Raw genomic sequence first — 17170 nt, 5'->3', positions numbered from 1 at the left:
CTGACTTAAACACACATTCGTAACACATCACTGAATAGGAAAAATATGGGCCAGCAAAGAACATAGAGTTGGTCCAATTTCTACAAAAAAAAGAAGACTCTAATAGCATGACAGCAGGGAAGGGGGAATAAGTCAATGTATGTGTGTATATGTATGTATATGCATAGCAAGTATGAACTTCAAAGGATATATATCAGATTGTTTACACAGATTACCCCAGAGAGGTAAATAACTTTGGCCTTTGGTGTTCTGTATTCCACATATTCTGAATTTTCTTTTTTTATTTAAACAGAGATGAGATCTTAACCAGGAGCAGTGGCTCACACCTGTAATCCCAGCACTTTGGGAGGGTGAGAAGGGCAGATTGTTTGAGGCCAAGAGTTCAAGACCAATCTGGCCAACACAGCAAAACTCTGTCTCCACTAAAAATTGAAAAATTAGCCAGGTGCAGTGGCTCATGCCTCTAACCCCAGGTACTCGAGAGACTGAGGCATGAGAATTGCTTGAACCAGGAGGCAGAGGTTGCAGTGAGCTGAGATCGCACCACTGCACTCCAGCCTGGACAACAGACCAAGACTCTGTCAAAAAAAAAAAAAAAAAAAAAAACAACAACCACAACAATAAAACAGCAATAAAGAGAAAACCTAATGGACAGGAGCAATGTCTCATGCCTGGAATCCCAGTGCTTTGGGAGGCCAAGGCGGGAGAATTGCTTGAGGCCAGAAGTTCAAGACCAGCATGGGCAACATAGTAAGAGCTTTTCTCTACAAAAAAATTTAAAAATTAGCCAGGCATAGTAGTGCATGCTTATACTCCCAGCAACCTGGGAGGCTGAGGTGGGAGGATCACTTGAGCCTGAGAGTTGGAGGTTGCAGTAAGCTGTGATCACACCACCAGAGAGCCACGACCCCATCCCCGCCTCCTTCCTCTGTCCTATGCTAGCAATAAATAAGTTTCCCAGCCACAAATAATTATTAGAACCTCCTCCCATGTGCCAGCTCCAACCACTGCTAGGTATGGTACAGGGGCAGCCCTACCCTCTGGAATATACAAAATGTTACACAGACACAGTATGTACACCGGGGAAAGGGGGCCACCCCAGCATCCCATGCCCTCGCTGGTCCACAGTTAGCCCCACTTTGCTGCCTCAGCTATCTCTCTGAATAAGAAGATGGGAGCCCCCTGAGGGAAAAGTTGCTATAGTGAGAGTAAGGGGGCCATTAGGCCTCCTCCAAACAAACCAACTCCAACAGCCTCTAGCTCTTAAATAACAATCATCACCATCCAGAAGTTTAGGGACTCAGCCCTGGTCAAGGTGGCAAAGGGTCTGTTTGTCTTTCCCCATTAGACAGAGGTCTTGTCCTGCTACCCTAATTGTAAAGGGGTGCCTGGGAAGGGGTGGTAGGGACATGGTGGTGGTGGAGACTCCAGCCCCACTTCTCCAGGCTTTGCTGACAGGGGCCTGCTTTTAATTTTTATTTTTGTTCCGTGACTTTTTTTGAAAATCCCATAACTTCTTTTTCATAACTTTTTTTTGTAGCTTTTCATAAAACTTTTTTCTACCTCTTTCCCACAAGTTGTTTTGCCACAACTTTTTTACATTGTTTATCCCATAACTTTTTCACCACACAACTTTTTTAATCCCATAACTTTTTTATTTTGTGTTCTTTTAATAAACACTTGCATAGTTATATTACAATTTTGTAAAAATGAAACACATTATCTCATGGCAAGCATGCCCAGCATTTGCACAGTATCAATACCTTTAATACTATAGTTTTCAGGAAACGCAAAATAAAATTTTAAGGCAAAAACAACACTTTGAAACAATTTAATAATTTATTACATTACAGTAGCATCACACCAGCAGTCAATAATGCCACTCTAGGGGAAAAAATCTTTCAGTATTTCCATTACACATTCTGTTTACAAGAATTCACAAATTAGTAAAATTCATTCTAAGAAAACTTGGCAAATAAAGCTTTGGACTGGAATTGGCATTTCTTTCTCTGCTTTTCCTTCCCACTGTTTCTTTCTCTTATACTACAGTATTCATATTTTAAAATGTTTTAACTTATTTCAGAACATTAAGGTAGCAGTTACAATTTTTAATAGTTATATTATTTTAAAACGACTCTTCAAGATAAAGTTTTAGAGAAACTATATTATGGATAGGATTGGTTTACATTTTCAAATTTTCTAAAAATCAGCTTTGGGCTTAGAGCTGATATTTTTTCATTTCTGGAAAATCTATCAAGTTTAATCAAATACTTTTAAAATAATCATTACATACTGCAGTCTTTAAATAGGTGTTTTGATTTTCCTACAGAAATTAAAATGTATTCAGTGCAACTCACATTTTAAAATTCTATGTTTCTGATGAACTCTAACCTTCCAATGTTGCCTTCGAAGCAAACTGAAAGCTGCCTTACACTGAATGAGGAAGAGCACAAATACTCGGCTGAATGAGGTATCGCAAAAGACGGCATGCACTTTGAAGAAAGACTTAAGTTATTGTCATACAATTTCCATTCTTTTTAGCTTTTTCTTAAATATATGACAAATACCTACACAAAGAGTGGTATTTCAGTCAATATAGTAAATTTATTTTCCAGACTGACCTTCAGCTTAAATATGCCAGTGTGTGATTTAATCCATAGGCACCTGATGAACACATTATTGTCAGATTGGTTACAGATGCTAAAAGCTATCTGAAGGTCATTCCTAGTCACTGATATTTATCACAGTAAAAGTGAAGTGATTTCAAAGATAAAAGTACCTTTGAAATAATTTATCAATGTATTAGATAAACCCAGTTTCAGAATGATAAAAGAAAAAACATTAGACCAAATAATGTGGCTAATTAACAGTGGTCCAGGGCCGGGCGCGGTGGCTCACGCTTGTAATCCCAGCACTTTGGGAGGCCGAGGCGGGCGGATCACGAGGTCAGGAGATCGAGACCACGGTGAAACCCCGTCTCTACCAAAAATACAAAAAATTAGCCGGGCGTGGTGGCGGGCGCCTGTAGTCCCAGCTACTGAGAGGCTGAGGCAGAAGAATGGCGTGAACCCGGGAGGCGGAGCTTGCAGTGAGCCGAGATTGCGCCACTGCACTCCAGCCTGGGTGACAGAGCAAGACTCCGTCTCAAAAAAAAAAAAAAAAAAAAAAAAAAAAAACAGTGGTCCGATTTCTAGTCCAAGGGTTTAAAATGCTCTTAAAGTAACTGTCCTTAAACTGAACTCAAAGAATGCAAAAGCGGCAAGTTCAGAAAATAAAAGGCAAGAACAGGACTTTAAGTGCATTTTAAACCCACGGGCTAGAAATCGTACCACTGTTAATTAGCCGCATTATTTGGTCTAACATTTTTTCTTTATCATTCTGAAACTGGGTTTATCTAATACATTGATACATTCATACAATTTGGAAGAGTCAGTTGAAGTCACAAGGACCGAATATTTGCCCTTGTTCAGCGAATGCCGGCAAATCTGTTATTCCATTGGTTAAATCATATTGTTGCTCTCCTGTTAATGTCATAGAAGTATCAGGAGGATGCCAAATGCTAAATCTGGAGATGGTCTAGTAACTAGAAATCCCCACCCCAGGGAGCACACATACACGTCTCCCTACCTCCTAATAATGTGATGTGTTCTGGAACACAGACATTAGAACTTCATGAAGTTTGAACTGTTGAGTCTTTCCCAAGCATCATCATGTTATAATTTAGGCAATATATGACTGAAATGCATTCATTCATCACGCATAGGCACAGTCACATAAATATTGCACAAAACATGTCCCTAACTGAAACCGAGAGGTACAAAAACATATTTCACCTTTGTAAAGAAGTTTGTGAGGAAATATAACTGTGTGATTGTATAGACACATTTCCTGATAATACATTGACATTCACAAACAGTAGATTGCACTGCAGTTTGTAAACATTTTAAGTTTCATAAACTTCTCCTTGATTTTCAAAGATAGTACAATACTGTTTACTAAAACTCCTTTTTGTTTCAACAAGTACTCTCACACGTATTAGTTTATAATAATGTTTCTTATTTTTTAAAGTGTTTTCCATTCAAGGAAAAGAAGTAAATTCCTATGTCAGAGTAACCAAGGTGGTTGAAGAATAGGTATTAGCCAGAGAGGTCTAGATGGTAAAATCAATCTTCAAGCCTCAAAGAAGCTCCGTGAACAGAGAGGAATGCCAGGCATCACACAGCTTTCCTTCACTCTAATTCATTCTTGACTAGAGCCTGTATGCCTGTTCCAGGGACAGTTAAACTCTTAAAGGATTTCTTATGATCTTTACTAAATACATTAAGAAGAATGCCAACCAGTGCCCTTTTGTGTACTGAGGCATGTAGTCATGTGATTAAAACAGGTAACATGTACTCTGACTTTAAAATGTATTATAGATACAAGTGCTCTAAGCTAGGAAAGGTTTTCCACATGCACAGTCAATGATGGGAACCTTTCATTCCTCAGAAATCATCCCTTTTTAGGTCATCGAAAAAGAGTACAACTGCTGCAGCTCATGATGCAGTATCTTCATGAGCCCAGAGCACATACAAATCCTAAGGGAACCACCATAATACAGCGCTAATTCTTGGCACCGGAACAGATGAAACACCCTCTATCCTGCACATACCTGCCAGAGCAGGCCACTTTCCTCTTCTGTGAGATTTAAAAAGCTCCCCCAAAAGATTATGACTCCCATCACCAATACACAGAAAATGGAGGAAAGGCTCTTTCCAGTTCTCGGCCTTTAAACAACTCTAAATGTCAGTATTCATAGTGGCATATTACAAAGTAATAAACAGTGCACACTTGGGGGCAAACCACATATTGAGCTAATGAAGAGCTCACTGTGATTAAGATTAGATCAAACACTAGCAGAGTATAAGCAAATTTTATCTGAATTCTGTAATGAATATACATGCGGCAATAACATTAAAAACGCAGGGCAGCCTATTCCAAACCAACAAGAACAGTTTTGTGCAAAGAGTGGATCTCTGCGTGTTTGAACTCCTACCACATAAGGGCAGATATGCATGCTAATGACCTACAATTATGAAATTAAAAAAGAGAAATACTAAAGGATGCCAGAGTGAACATCAGTGAAAGCCACAGAGACCCACTCTCTTTTAACTTTTTACAAATAAACTTAAACTATAAAATAGAAACACAAATAATCATGAGTGGCTCTAACATTCAAATGAACTAAATGAATTGTGTCGGAGATTAACCCCATAACTTGGTTTCTTATTTAAAAATTTCTTGGCCAGCTCCTTGATGATGATGATGTTTATCTCCTTCTTCCCGGCAGCCAAGCCCAGCCAAAGAATGGAACACAGCAGTTGCTGCCCAAGCCGGGTTGCTCCTGGTGGTCCTGCACGATTGTGCAGTAGGGTTGTCACAGGGAGGACCCTCCCTGGCCTCTCCTTGCGCAGAGGAGCTGAGGTTCACCTCACAAAGATCTTTGGAGAGAGGGAGGCAGGGATCTGAGCACAGTGGGAGCCCCCCTCTTCCTGCCTGCCCACCCCGCCTGAGGGCTCTACTCACCACCATGCTTGTCCGCAGCCCCAAGCTCCTGGGGGGCTGGGGCTCCTGGACCGGGCTCATCAGCAGGGTTCTGGGCAGCAGCCAGGAATTTTCCGTGCCCATTGTTGTCGTCGCCACAGGCCCCGATACCATCTGCTGCAGCTCCAGCAGCTTCACCTGGAGGGAGGGGTGCTCAGCTGTCATGCCACTGCCTGTGCCCACCCTCACACCCACCCCCACCCACACCCCCACAGAGTTGTTGCACACCCTACCTTCATCTCCTCCCTGTCCTGGGCCAGCCTGATGCGGTCCTCCCAGTGCCGCATCTTTGGCATGGCCCCCTGGCTCTGTTAAAAGGTGATGGGTTTTCCTGCGGGAGGACAGGGCTCAGACACTGGGGCCTCTCTGACGGCCCTGCAGCTCCCCCTGCCGTGCCCTGGCCTCCCACTCACTGATGGCATCTCTCTCGCCAGTACTGGATGAATCGTATTTCTTGTTTTTTCACCAGCTCACTCAGGTCTGCCTTCTCATCCAGGTGGTCCATAAAGCTGCTCTGGAGCCAAAATATTGTGGTCACATCTCGGCAGTGACCTGCCCTCAGGTGGCACTTTCAAGTCATGGAGAAGGTGGAGGGGAGTCCTGGCGTGGGCCAGCTTCTCCATGACTTCCTGCAGGACCCGGTGGGTCTCCCCACTCACAGACTCGCCCCCAGTCCCTGGGGCTGGGACCACTGCCTCTGGCTCCTTCTGGGCCGAGGCCACCGGGTGAGCCAGGTACTGGCAGCACACCCTCAGCTCTTTCACCTGCTCTCATAACCGTGCCTGCTCCTCCTGGGCACTGGCTCCAGTGGACTTGAAAAATGCCACCTGAGGGCAAGATGTGAGCATTCTTGTAGGGGCATACACAGAAGAAATGGGGCAGAGAGTTGGAGCGCAGCCCCTTCCCTTGGGGCCTCAGAGTGCACCTGTTGGTCACAGGTGAAATGGTGTCTGACCACTGGCTCTCGGAAGGCGTGAGGGTCCAGAGAAATCAGAAGGCAGGGAATCTAAGAGCATAAAGGGGTCTTGGAGGGACCACAGAGGAAGGTGGCAAAGTGGGTGCAGGGGGAGTCAGGCTCACCGTGGCCTCCCCGCTCTCCAGGTTCTCTGGGACGCTCGGCATGGGCCGAGGTTCTCCTCCATCTCCTGTGGGGGGTGGCCAGAGGGGTCCTCAGACAACCCAAAAAGGGAGGTACCGTGGGCCCACCTCTACCTCCACGCTCACTGTGTAACCCTGACCCAGCTCCTCCCCAGAGAGGAATGAGCTGCTGTTCTTTATTTTTACTTTTAAGAATCAAGATCTTGCTATTCCGCCCAGGCACACTCCCAGTACTGGTCGATGTGGGAGTTCTGACCTGCTCCCTTTCTGACCTGGGCGAGTTCAGCCATCCTGAGGCAACTTGGTGGCCCCCTGCTCACAGGAGGTCACCACACTGATGCCAGACTTAGTGCAGGCACCCGGTCGGCATAGTGACCAGCTGTTCTAAAGGTCTCTTCCAACTCCTCAATCCTATGCTGCTAACAGTCCCCCTTTCCTCCTGGGGCTCTCTCCTCTTCCTCTGAGCGGTCTCCCGTACCTTCTCCAGGGAGAGCCATGAGGCCCAACTGGGCTGTTAGCTGCTGGTTCTGCTGGCTGGTAGCTTCTAGGCGCTCCTAAAGGGCCAGGAAAGAGTAAGAAGGGATGGAGTTTGCAAGGTCGTCCCCCTCACAGCCCCATCCTTGCAGCTCCCTCCCCTGGGTCTCCTGCAACTTTTGGCGGGTCATCTCGGCCACCGCTTTGCCCCAAGCTTCCTGCTGCTGCAGCTGGTTCACTAGCTGGGTCTGCTGCAGTCACTGTCTGTGCAGCGCCTCCTTCTCAGAGGTCGGCTGCTGATAGGTGGCCACGTGCTGCTGATAGGTGGCCACGTACTGCTGCAGGTGGCCCAGGTAAAGGTCTGGCTGCTGCTGCAGACTCTGAGCCTCTTGGCTCTTCAGCCTCACCTGCAGGAAGACCCTGGGTGTGCGGGAACGTGGTGGCTGGTTTCCAGATTCTGGGCCTATTAATAGGGTAGCGAGGGCACTGTGGGGGCTCTGTCGGCTGCCCAGACCCCTGTCTCCTTACTCCAGGCCTAAGTGACTGCCTCGCTTTCCTAGAACCCCATGCCTCCTTCCCCAGCCTCAAATCTCACACCCTCTTCTCATTTAATCCTCAGCACCTCTGTAAGGAAAATGCTAACTTCCTTGTGAAGTTAAAGAAACAGAGACTTAGAGACGCAAAGTACTTGAATGGTGACCAGTGGAACGGAGGCTGGAATCCAGTTTTAATCTAAGGAGTCTTTTTGTTTTGTTTTGAGACAAGAGTGTCACTCTGTGGCCCAGGCTGGAGTGCAGTGGTGCAATCTCAGCTCACTGCAACCTCCACCTCCTGGGTTGAAGCAATTCTCGTGCCTCAGCCTCCTGAGTAGGTGGAATTACAGGCACGTGCACCATGCCCCGCTAATTTTTTTTTTTTTTTTGTAATTTTAGTAGAGATGAGGTTTTACCACATTGGCCAGGCTGATCTCAAACTCCCGACCTCAAGTGATTCTCCTGCCTCAGCCTCCGAAAGTGCTGGGATTATAGGCATGAGCCGCTGCGGCTGGCATAAGGAGCCTGTTATACCACTGTCTCTTCCCCTGTGACTGGGGGGCTCCATGCCTCTAGCTGGGATGATGATGTCCAGACCTGGGAGGAGCCCAGGGCTACCCACCTCTAAAAGTCAGAGGGCAGGAAGCAAGAAACAGCCACAGGACTGCCCTGGGGGGTGCTGTGGTCACCAGCCCCCAGGCTGGAGCTGCCTCTGGCCTGGCACCTCCCCTCCCCAGAGGCTAGTGCCCGTCTCCCAGCCCTTCTTGGATGGGGTGGAAGTTTCCGTCTCCTTCACCTCATCCAGCTTCTCCTGTAGCTCCTTTACTTGCTGCTCCAAATGCAGGGTGCTCTTGTTCTCATTGTTCAGGACAGAGAAAAGCAATCAGCAACCACCCACGGCAGCTGGAGACCCCAGAACTTGGTGTCTGCCTCCCATGGCACCAGGAAGGGTGGAGGCAGGTTAGAAAAATCATCCCCTCTCTCCCACAGCCACCTGGTTCACAGGTGGCTTTAGAAGTAACATTTCACGTGAGGGCTACACTGCCCCATTTTAGAGGTGGGGAAACAAAGGCCCGGAGGGCTAGGGAGGAGGGCACGCTCCCCAGCTGGGGCAACGCACCAGCTCCTGGAAGACGCTCTGCGGCTTGGCCAGCTGCTGAAGCTTCTCCTGCTGTTCCTGAAGCCTCTCCTCCTGCTTCTGAAGCCTCTCTTCTTGGACCCGGTTCAGGAGACTTATGCGCTGATTCTTTTCGACCTGGGCCTGGAGCTCTCCTGCCACTCTCTCGAGTTGCTTCCTCAGGTGCTGCAGCTCCACCTCAGAGGGCAATGCTGGGGGCTCCGGGGGCAAGGGTTCAGCTGAGAAAGAAGCAGACAATAAGGGCCTCTGGATTCTCAAACAAAACAAAACAAAAGAAAACCCCTCCTCTTGGTGCACAGCTCCTCTCAGGCTCCCCAAACTTGGCCTCGCTGCTAATGATTCCTTGCACCTGGATGGTAGCCTGTCTTCAAAGCCACTTTCAGATAGAGAGAACTGTGGGTGGCTGACAATGGGCCCCCTTTGCTGATAGGGACACTGAGGCTCATAGAGATGACGACTTGCTGTCTCCTGGCACAGAACTCTTTCCCTCTGCCTCCCTCTCCCTACCATCCACCCACCTCCCTAGGGCATTCTAAGCCACCCCCACAGCCCTCTGATGCCAGTCCTGCTCCCAGGTCATGCCAGCCCCATCTTACCCATCTGATTTTTGAGTTTGGACTGCAGCTCCTCTACCCGATGCATATAGTGATGTTTTGACTTTTTCAATGTGTCAATCTGCCCAAAGCACAGAGGGAAAGGGCCCTGGAGAGAGGGGCTGGTGGCTGGGCAGGCTCCCATCTCCCTCTCTGCCCCCACCCCCACAAAGCCCAGACCCATGACCACCTCTGGCTGTACTATTCTCATTTTACAGATGCCCAGAAAGATCTAGTGACCTATCTAAGGTGGGGTGGCTGAAGGGTCAGATCTCACCTCCTGCGACATTTTTCTCATCCTCTGCTGCCACTGGTCCCTCTCTCCTTCTATTTGGCAAGCATATTGATCTCGTCCTAATTGGACTTGGGTCAGCAACTGCTTCAACTGCAAGAATGGGCACAGAAGTTAGGAAGGGCTGTCACTGGTCCTCACCTGCTCCTGACCACCTGGGGTCATCTTCCTTCCACATCCCTCCCTCTGCAAAACCTCACCCGTGTTAGCTGTGTTTTCAGCCGTGCCTTCTCCTCTGTGGATTTCTTTAACCGCCACCAGCTAAGTTCTCTACTGCAGCTCGAGAACTGGATGGTGAAGAGTGAGAAGTTTCGATCTGGGGAGCCCGGGACATTCCACAGAGTGCCCCTTAAAAGGGCCAGGGCTAGGCTCAATAAACAACTCGGTCAGTAAAGATCAAGGAATTTCCAAGCCCATAGTCTGGTTTTTTTTTTTTTTTTTTTTTTTTTTGAGACGGAGTCTCGCACTCTCGCCCAGGCTGGAGTGCAGTGGAGCAGTCTCGGCTCACCGCAAGCTCCGCCTCCTGGGCTCACGCCATTCTCCTGCCTCAGCCTCCCGAGTAGCTGGGACTACAGGCGCCCGCCACCACGCCCGGCTAATTTTTTTTTATTTTTAGTAGAGATGGGGTTTCACCGTGTTAGCCAGGATGGTCTCGATCTCCTGACCTTGTGATCCGCCCGCCTCGGCCTCCCAAAGTGCTAGGATTACAGGCGTGAGCCACTGCGCCCAGCCCATAGTCTGGTTTTTAAAAGAACTCAGAAAAGTTGGAAGGGACAGGGAAAGAGATTGAATTTACAGCTGGCTAACAGAGGCCCAGAGAGATCAGATAATATTGCTATTGTTATTACTATTATTATTGCCACTGTTTGAACCTTTATGGAGTGCTTCAACAGGTACCATGCTAGCAATCCCATTTAATCCTCGCAACCACCATAGTAGACAGTTACTATGATTACCACTATTGTGTATTTGAAAAAACATGGAGTATTTGAGGTTAAGTGCTTTCCTAAGATCAATTAGGCAGAGCTGGGATTTGAACATCCAGGTCTATATGATTCTCTAAGCCCATTTCTCTTGCTGGGAGTGGGGGGCACAGATAAGAAGGGGAAAATTAATCTTTATGTGCACTGTTTGAAACGATGATACATTCGCATAGTCCAAAACTCAGAAAGTACAGAAAGGAAGTATCTCCCAGCCACCCTGTTGCTCTCTCCTGAATTTTTTATGAACCCTCTCAGATATGTTTTATGTCTATTATCATAGTATGTACACAAACACGCACACACACACACATTTCCCCTCTCTACAAAAATGGTAACATATTAAAGGTACTCTTCTGTACCTTCACAGTACGAGTACCCAATACCCCACCTAGGACCTGGCCAAGACCACAGCCAGGTAAGGGCAGGGCAGGCACTTGGCCTCCAAGCTCTGTGTCCAGTGCTCACTCCCCACAGTGCCCCCCAACTCACCCACAGCAGCTGACTCAGCCCCATGCTGCCTCTAACAACCATAAACAAAAGCAGCGAGAAATGGCCATGCTGCCTTCTGGGCAGGACACTCCATCCTGCAGAAGGGACCTTTAGGCTCACTCCTCCATCTGTGAAGCCAGGCACCCAGGGGACAGGGCAAGTGGTTGAACTCACACTGATATCCTTCTGTGTGGTGGCGACAGCAGAGAGAGCCCACTCCAACTCTCTTATACACTGCAATGAACATTGCAGGTGGCCTGCCAGATCCTTGGACTCTTCTGCAATGAGAGAGTTGAGATGGGGCCCAAAGGACTCCCCCTGAAGACCTGTCAAAGTGCCAGGTTGAAGGACGACAGGGTGCCCAGATTCCTACCTTCAAAGTGTCTGTGAACACTTTTTGTGCGACACAGGTCCGTATGTAGTTTATTTTTTTCTATTTTCAGTGTCTTGATTTGAACCTTTGGGAGAAAAGCCAAGCAAGTGCTGAAAGAGAAGGAAAGAAACATTCTCTGGAGGACAGGAGGAAACTTCACACCCTCCACTCACTTCTAGCTCCCATTCAGCTCTCTGTGTTTTGTTGTTTGCTTTCTTTTCCTATAGGAAGAGGAAGACAGAGCTCTTACCATGGGGAGGCAGAGACGGCACAGCAAGAGACATGCCCCCAAAATGCCACCAATGCCCCAGGACAGGCCCACCCATGGGACCAGGTTATGAGAGGCCCTGTGGGGATGGGCTGGAATGTGAAGAGTGAGCCTTCTTCCCCAGGCTGGGAGTGGGTGAGATGAGACTGAGGCCTCTATGTCTGAGTGCCCCCCAAACCCAGCAGTCATGTCGCGAGGAAAGGAAATCACGTTACTTCTTCCAGGTGATGTTCCATTTCTTTCTTCTGTTGTTTCTGTGGGGAGAGTCAAATGAAGGTGATGGAGGGTGGCCCCCTCAACTCTATTCCCCAGACCAGGAAGCGGTAGGCAGGGGCCAGGAATGGATTTTAAAGGCAAAGTTCTCAGACATAATGGGAACATGAACTGGTAAACTCTCCTCAAGCTCCCAAGGACAGAGGATTTGGGTCTTTGTTGGTTTTTGCCCACAGCCACAGAACTCAAAGTCTGAATCAGGACTCTCTTGAGAGGACAGTAACATAAACCCCTAGAGATGGAGTTTGAGAAAGGCCCCTCCTTCTGGCAGCTTGTGATTTGGAAAAGTGCGTTCATTCAATAAACATTTACTGAGCACGGGCGGGCGCGGTGGCTCACGCTTGTAATCCCAGCACTTTGGGAGGCTGAGGCGGGCGGATCACGAGGTCAGGAGATCGAGACCACAGTGAAATCCCGTCTCTACTAAAAATACAAAAAAAATTAGCTGGGCGTGGTGGCGGGCGCCTGTAGTCCCAGCTCCTCGGAGAGGCTGAGGCAGGAGAAGGGCGTGAACCCGGGAGGCGGAGCTCGCAGTGAGCCGAGATTGCGCCACTGCACTCCAGCCTGGGCGATAGAGCGAGACTCCGTCTCAAAAAAAAAAAAAAAAAAACATTTACTGAGCACGTACGGGCCAGGTACGGTTCTTCACAGCAGATATAGGATGGAAAAGGACAGACAGGAGCCCTTGGCCCTGAGGTTTCCTTGGTAGGAGGCCTTTAAATCTCGGACTCTCAGAGCTAACAGAGACCTTTGATACTCACTACCTCCTCTGGAAACACGAGCCCAAAAAGGAGAGGTGGCTTGTCCAGAATCGAAGAGCAAATTAGGGACTGAGTCACGGCAGAAATACGGGGCCCCTGACAACCAGTCAGGCTAGCACTTCCCCAAGAGGCAACAAGCCCAGGGCGTGTGTAGCAAGGACTCGAGCAGGGATGTCTGGAGAGGAGAGGGTGGGCAAGGAGGGCAGCAAAAGAAGAGCCATGCTGAATGCACTGGGGTCCCTCCAGGTGAGGCCTGGGTGCCCCAGCTCCCTATTTGTCCTTGGCACCAGGGGCCCCCAGCCCCTTTCTTCAGGGCCCCAAGGGGAAACTGGAGCCCAGGATTAGCAGCGTGGAATCAGGGGACCCCACTGGACTCTTACCAAAGATTTGATGGTATTCTTCAGTTGATTGATTTGTGTGGACCTTGAATCCAGGAATGCTTGTTCTTGGCACGGGCTCTGAGGCGCATGCACAGAGGAGGAGGTGGAGCAGGAGTTGGGGGAGAGGGAGAGAGAACAATCATCAGGGCTGGGGTGTGTGTGGGCTGTCTCAGCTGGCAGAGGGGCCCCCAGTCCCCACTGTGTGAGGAGGATGGAGGGTTGGCCTGCAGGGTCACTGCACCTCCACCCAGAGCCTCTTACTTCCAGATCCTTCAGGGTAGCAGATGATGTAGGGCCTTCCCTGTGGAAACCTGTTGCTGACTACAAGAGATGAGAGTACACATGGAGATGTTCTATCCCCCTCAGTGTCTGAGCCCTCTGACTTCCTTTCTTCCCCATCAACTGGCAACATTTTCTTTTCTGCCTATCTTGGACCCTTTGTCCCATAAGTCCTTTGTGCGAACTTCTCTCATGGTTCTTGTCTCCCCACCTTCCCACCCTTGGGCCCTTTCAGTGACTCCTGATGGCAAGTGGCTGTTCTCATTGTCGTGGCTTCCCCTTGAGACTGGGGATGAGGAAAATCAAACAGCAATGACCATATCCTGGGTGTCCTGAGAGTTTACAGCAGGCCATGTACTAGGGATTAACATAAAAACAACAATAACAAATCTCATTTAAACTTCACAAATGGAAGTGAAACAATACCACCTCTATTATACAGATGTGAAAAGAGAGGCCTAATGAGGTCAAGCAGCTGGCCCTAAATCATATCCCTAGCAGAGCAGATGGAGAGGCAGAGGCAGGTTTCAAATCCAGAATTCCTTTTTTTTGTTTTTGAGACAGAGTCTTGCTCTGTCACCAGGCTGGAGTGCAGTGGTGCGATCTCGGCTACTGCAAGCTCCGCCTCCCAGGTTAACGCCATTCTCTGGCCTCAGCCTCCTGAGTAGCTGGGACTACAGGCACCCGCCACCACACTTGGCTATCTTTTTGTATTTTTAGTAGAGACAGGGTTTCACTGTGTTAACCAGGATGGTCTCGATCTCCTGACCTCATGATCCACCCCTCTTGGCCTCCCAAAGTGCTAGGATTACAGGCATGGGCCACCTCACCCAGCTAAAACCAGAATTCTTAACCAGTACCCAGCAGTCCATCCACAATCTTAACAATTACCCTCTATTGCCCCTTGGGCCCCCTGTCCCCAGAAGCCTGGTCAGCCAAGACTCACATCCCCAGGTGAGTGGCAACCACCAGAATTGGCTGTTTCAGGGATACTGCCATTTGTTTTCCTGTTCCTGTTTGCACCTGCTGGAACACCATGGCTGTTTCTCTTCCAGTAATCTTTTAACTGTTGGAAAGAAGAGCAGTAATACTCATGAGAACTATCAGCACCTACAGCCACATCCTTCTCTACAGTCTTTACAAAATACACTTATACACCATCTGATTTAATGACACCAACAACTGTATAAGGTGTTGTCACAATCATTTAGTGACTGAGAAGGATTGATATCATGGCTAGAAAAAAAAAAAAAAGAAAAAGGCAATACTGGGACTTTGAAACTCAGTTTTCTGACTCCAAGCTCTGTGGTTTTGCCAAGAATCAGCAGCTGCCAGGGACCAAAACCAGAGGCAGAGGTAGAAAAGTAGACATTAAGTAGGCAGAAACTGTATGCCATGTGGTTTAGAGTCATACATCCTCACATGTCTGTTAGTGTGAAGAAGTGCACCAGTACCTCTCAAACTTTTACATCAATGTGTCCTCATGGCAGAAGGCAGCCTTTCTGTTAAATCAGAATTTATCAGAAAGAGGGCAACCCAAGCCTCATTTCAGAGAGAGGTCTGGTATACTCTTAGAAACCTATGTGACTGTCATCCCTAAGTACATTAATGTTTTTTCTCTTGATCTCAAGAGAATCAAGGGAAACTGATGCTTCAGAAAGATGTCCCATATTTATCCTGTGGCACTCAAAGTACCTCAGGTTGAGATAATATGAGGAAGATTCAAGGTGTCAAGTTCAGTTTCCCCAGATCTATTCCACAGAAGATGAGCAAGTTTCACTTCAGAGACCACTGACTGAAGGAGAGTCTGGTCCCAGAACCATGGAGAATTAGAATATGAGGTGGAGAACTCAGAAAAAAATGTCAAAATCTCTCTGGAAAGTAGAAGCCTGGGAGAAAACCAAACCAAACCCATTCTCTCATTGCCACCCAGAGATACTGTCAATGTTTTGAGCTCATGGGGAAAGTGTAGGCTTTTCCCACTGTCAACATCTGTAAGGGAGTGAGGCAGCCTGAAACCTCTTGCTCCTAGATCCCATAGTCTCCATTCCCCTTCCAGCTGGAAATTTGTGCTGTGACCAGAGGAATCAGAAATGGGGTGACAATGCTTAGGGCTCTGGGTTGTAAGATCAAAGGCCAGTCTTGCAGTAATGACAGTTCCTAGGTGGATTGTGACATCACTACATTCCACTCCTCCTGGTCGGGGGGAGGGACCATGTCAGCACCATGTCCAAGTCACCACTCCGTGATGGGGGAGGGAAACACAGGGTTGGGACCCAGCTCCTTGGAGACGCCAGTGCAAAGAACCCAGGGAGGTCGACCTTGAGGCAGCAGGAGGGGAGGGCAGAGTCTGCAGCAGGGAGCCCCAGGAGTCACCAGCCCAAAGTCACCCAGGGATGACTGGCAAGGGTGGGGCCTGTGTCCTTGGAGATGAGAGCCCAAAGAGCCCAGGGAGATCAAGCTTGGGGCGGCAGGAGATGAGGGCCCAGTAATGGAGTGGGGAGCCCCAGGAGTCATCCACCCAAAGTCACCCTGGGGTGATTGGCGAGGGCAGGGACTGGGCTGCTTGCTGAAGGGGTGGGGCTGACTGACAAAACTTTGGTGGGGGTAGCCCAGAGGCACCGGGGTTGGGGGGCCCAGTCCAGTGTGCCTCAGGAGTCGTATGGACTCTGGCAGGGGTCTTGTCATCAAAGGGGATCTGTGGCTGGGTTGGGGGGCTATGACCTAGTGCGTTTTTACCTTTTTCTTGGCTGCAGCCAATTTGCTCTGTTGGGTTTCTTCTGCCATCACAGGGTGGGGAGGGAGGAAGGGTTGGGGCCAAATCAGCAAATCCCAGTGAGCACCGATCAACACCTCCAGTCACCTAACAGGCAGCTGTGAGACTGAGCCAGAGGAGGCGTTACCAGGGCCCCAGTAGAATGTGGAATAGGGGCGTGGCTTTAATGTTCCAAGCCCATTGGTCAGTGAGAAAGATGAGAGGGAAAGGGGGCATGGCCAGACAGCAGTGTGTCCAGAGGGACCTGTGGCTCACAAGGAAAGCTGCCCATGCAACCACTGTTCCCACCCACTCTACGAGAGGGGAGAGGCCTCCCACTCTGGAAGAGAAGAAGGGCTGGCTTTTGCTTTAAAAGCTTTAAAACTGGCCGGGCGCGGTGGCTCACGCTTGTAATATCAGCACTTTGGGAGGCCGAGGTGGGCGGATCACGAGGTCAGGAGATCAAGACCATGGTGAAACCCCGTCTCTACTAAAAATACAAAACATTAGCCGGGTGTGGTGGCGGGCACCTGTAGTCCCAGCTACTTGGAGAGGCTGAGGCAGGAGAATGGCGTGAACCTGGGAGGCGGAGCTTGCAGCGAGCCGAGACTGCGCCACTGCACTCCAGCCTGGGTGACAGCGAGACTCCGTCTCAAAAAAAAAAAAAAAAGCTTTAAAACTTTAAGAAATGTATGTGTGTATATGTTATATATATGTGTGTCCGTGTGTGTGTATCTATGTTTTTCTCTGTAGCTGTCTTCATTATCCAGCTTCTATGCAAGGTCTATGATTTTGGCCTATATTTTTCATCTTTGATTACAGTACAAAAATTACCAGTATTACCTCGTATGTAAAATGGGAATGACATTATATGACATACATCACAAGGTTTATCTGA

The 17170-nt window shown here is 48.5% G+C and overlaps 1 pseudogene; it reads right to left on the bottom strand.

Moving 5' to 3' along the window:
- Positions 1-1820: 1820 nt before the first annotated feature.
- Positions 1821-16375, bottom strand: LOC129472649 (golgin subfamily A member 8M-like; annotated as a pseudogene).
- Positions 16376-17170: the final 795 nt, after the last annotated feature.

The sequence above is a fragment of the Symphalangus syndactylus genome, chromosome 22 (assembly GCF_028878055.3).
Source record: "Symphalangus syndactylus isolate Jambi chromosome 22, NHGRI_mSymSyn1-v2.1_pri, whole genome shotgun sequence".
Classification (NCBI taxonomy): Eukaryota; Metazoa; Chordata; class Mammalia; order Primates; family Hylobatidae; genus Symphalangus; species Symphalangus syndactylus.
Note: the sequence above shows the minus strand (reverse complement) of the source record. Positions and strands in the feature narration are given on the sequence as shown.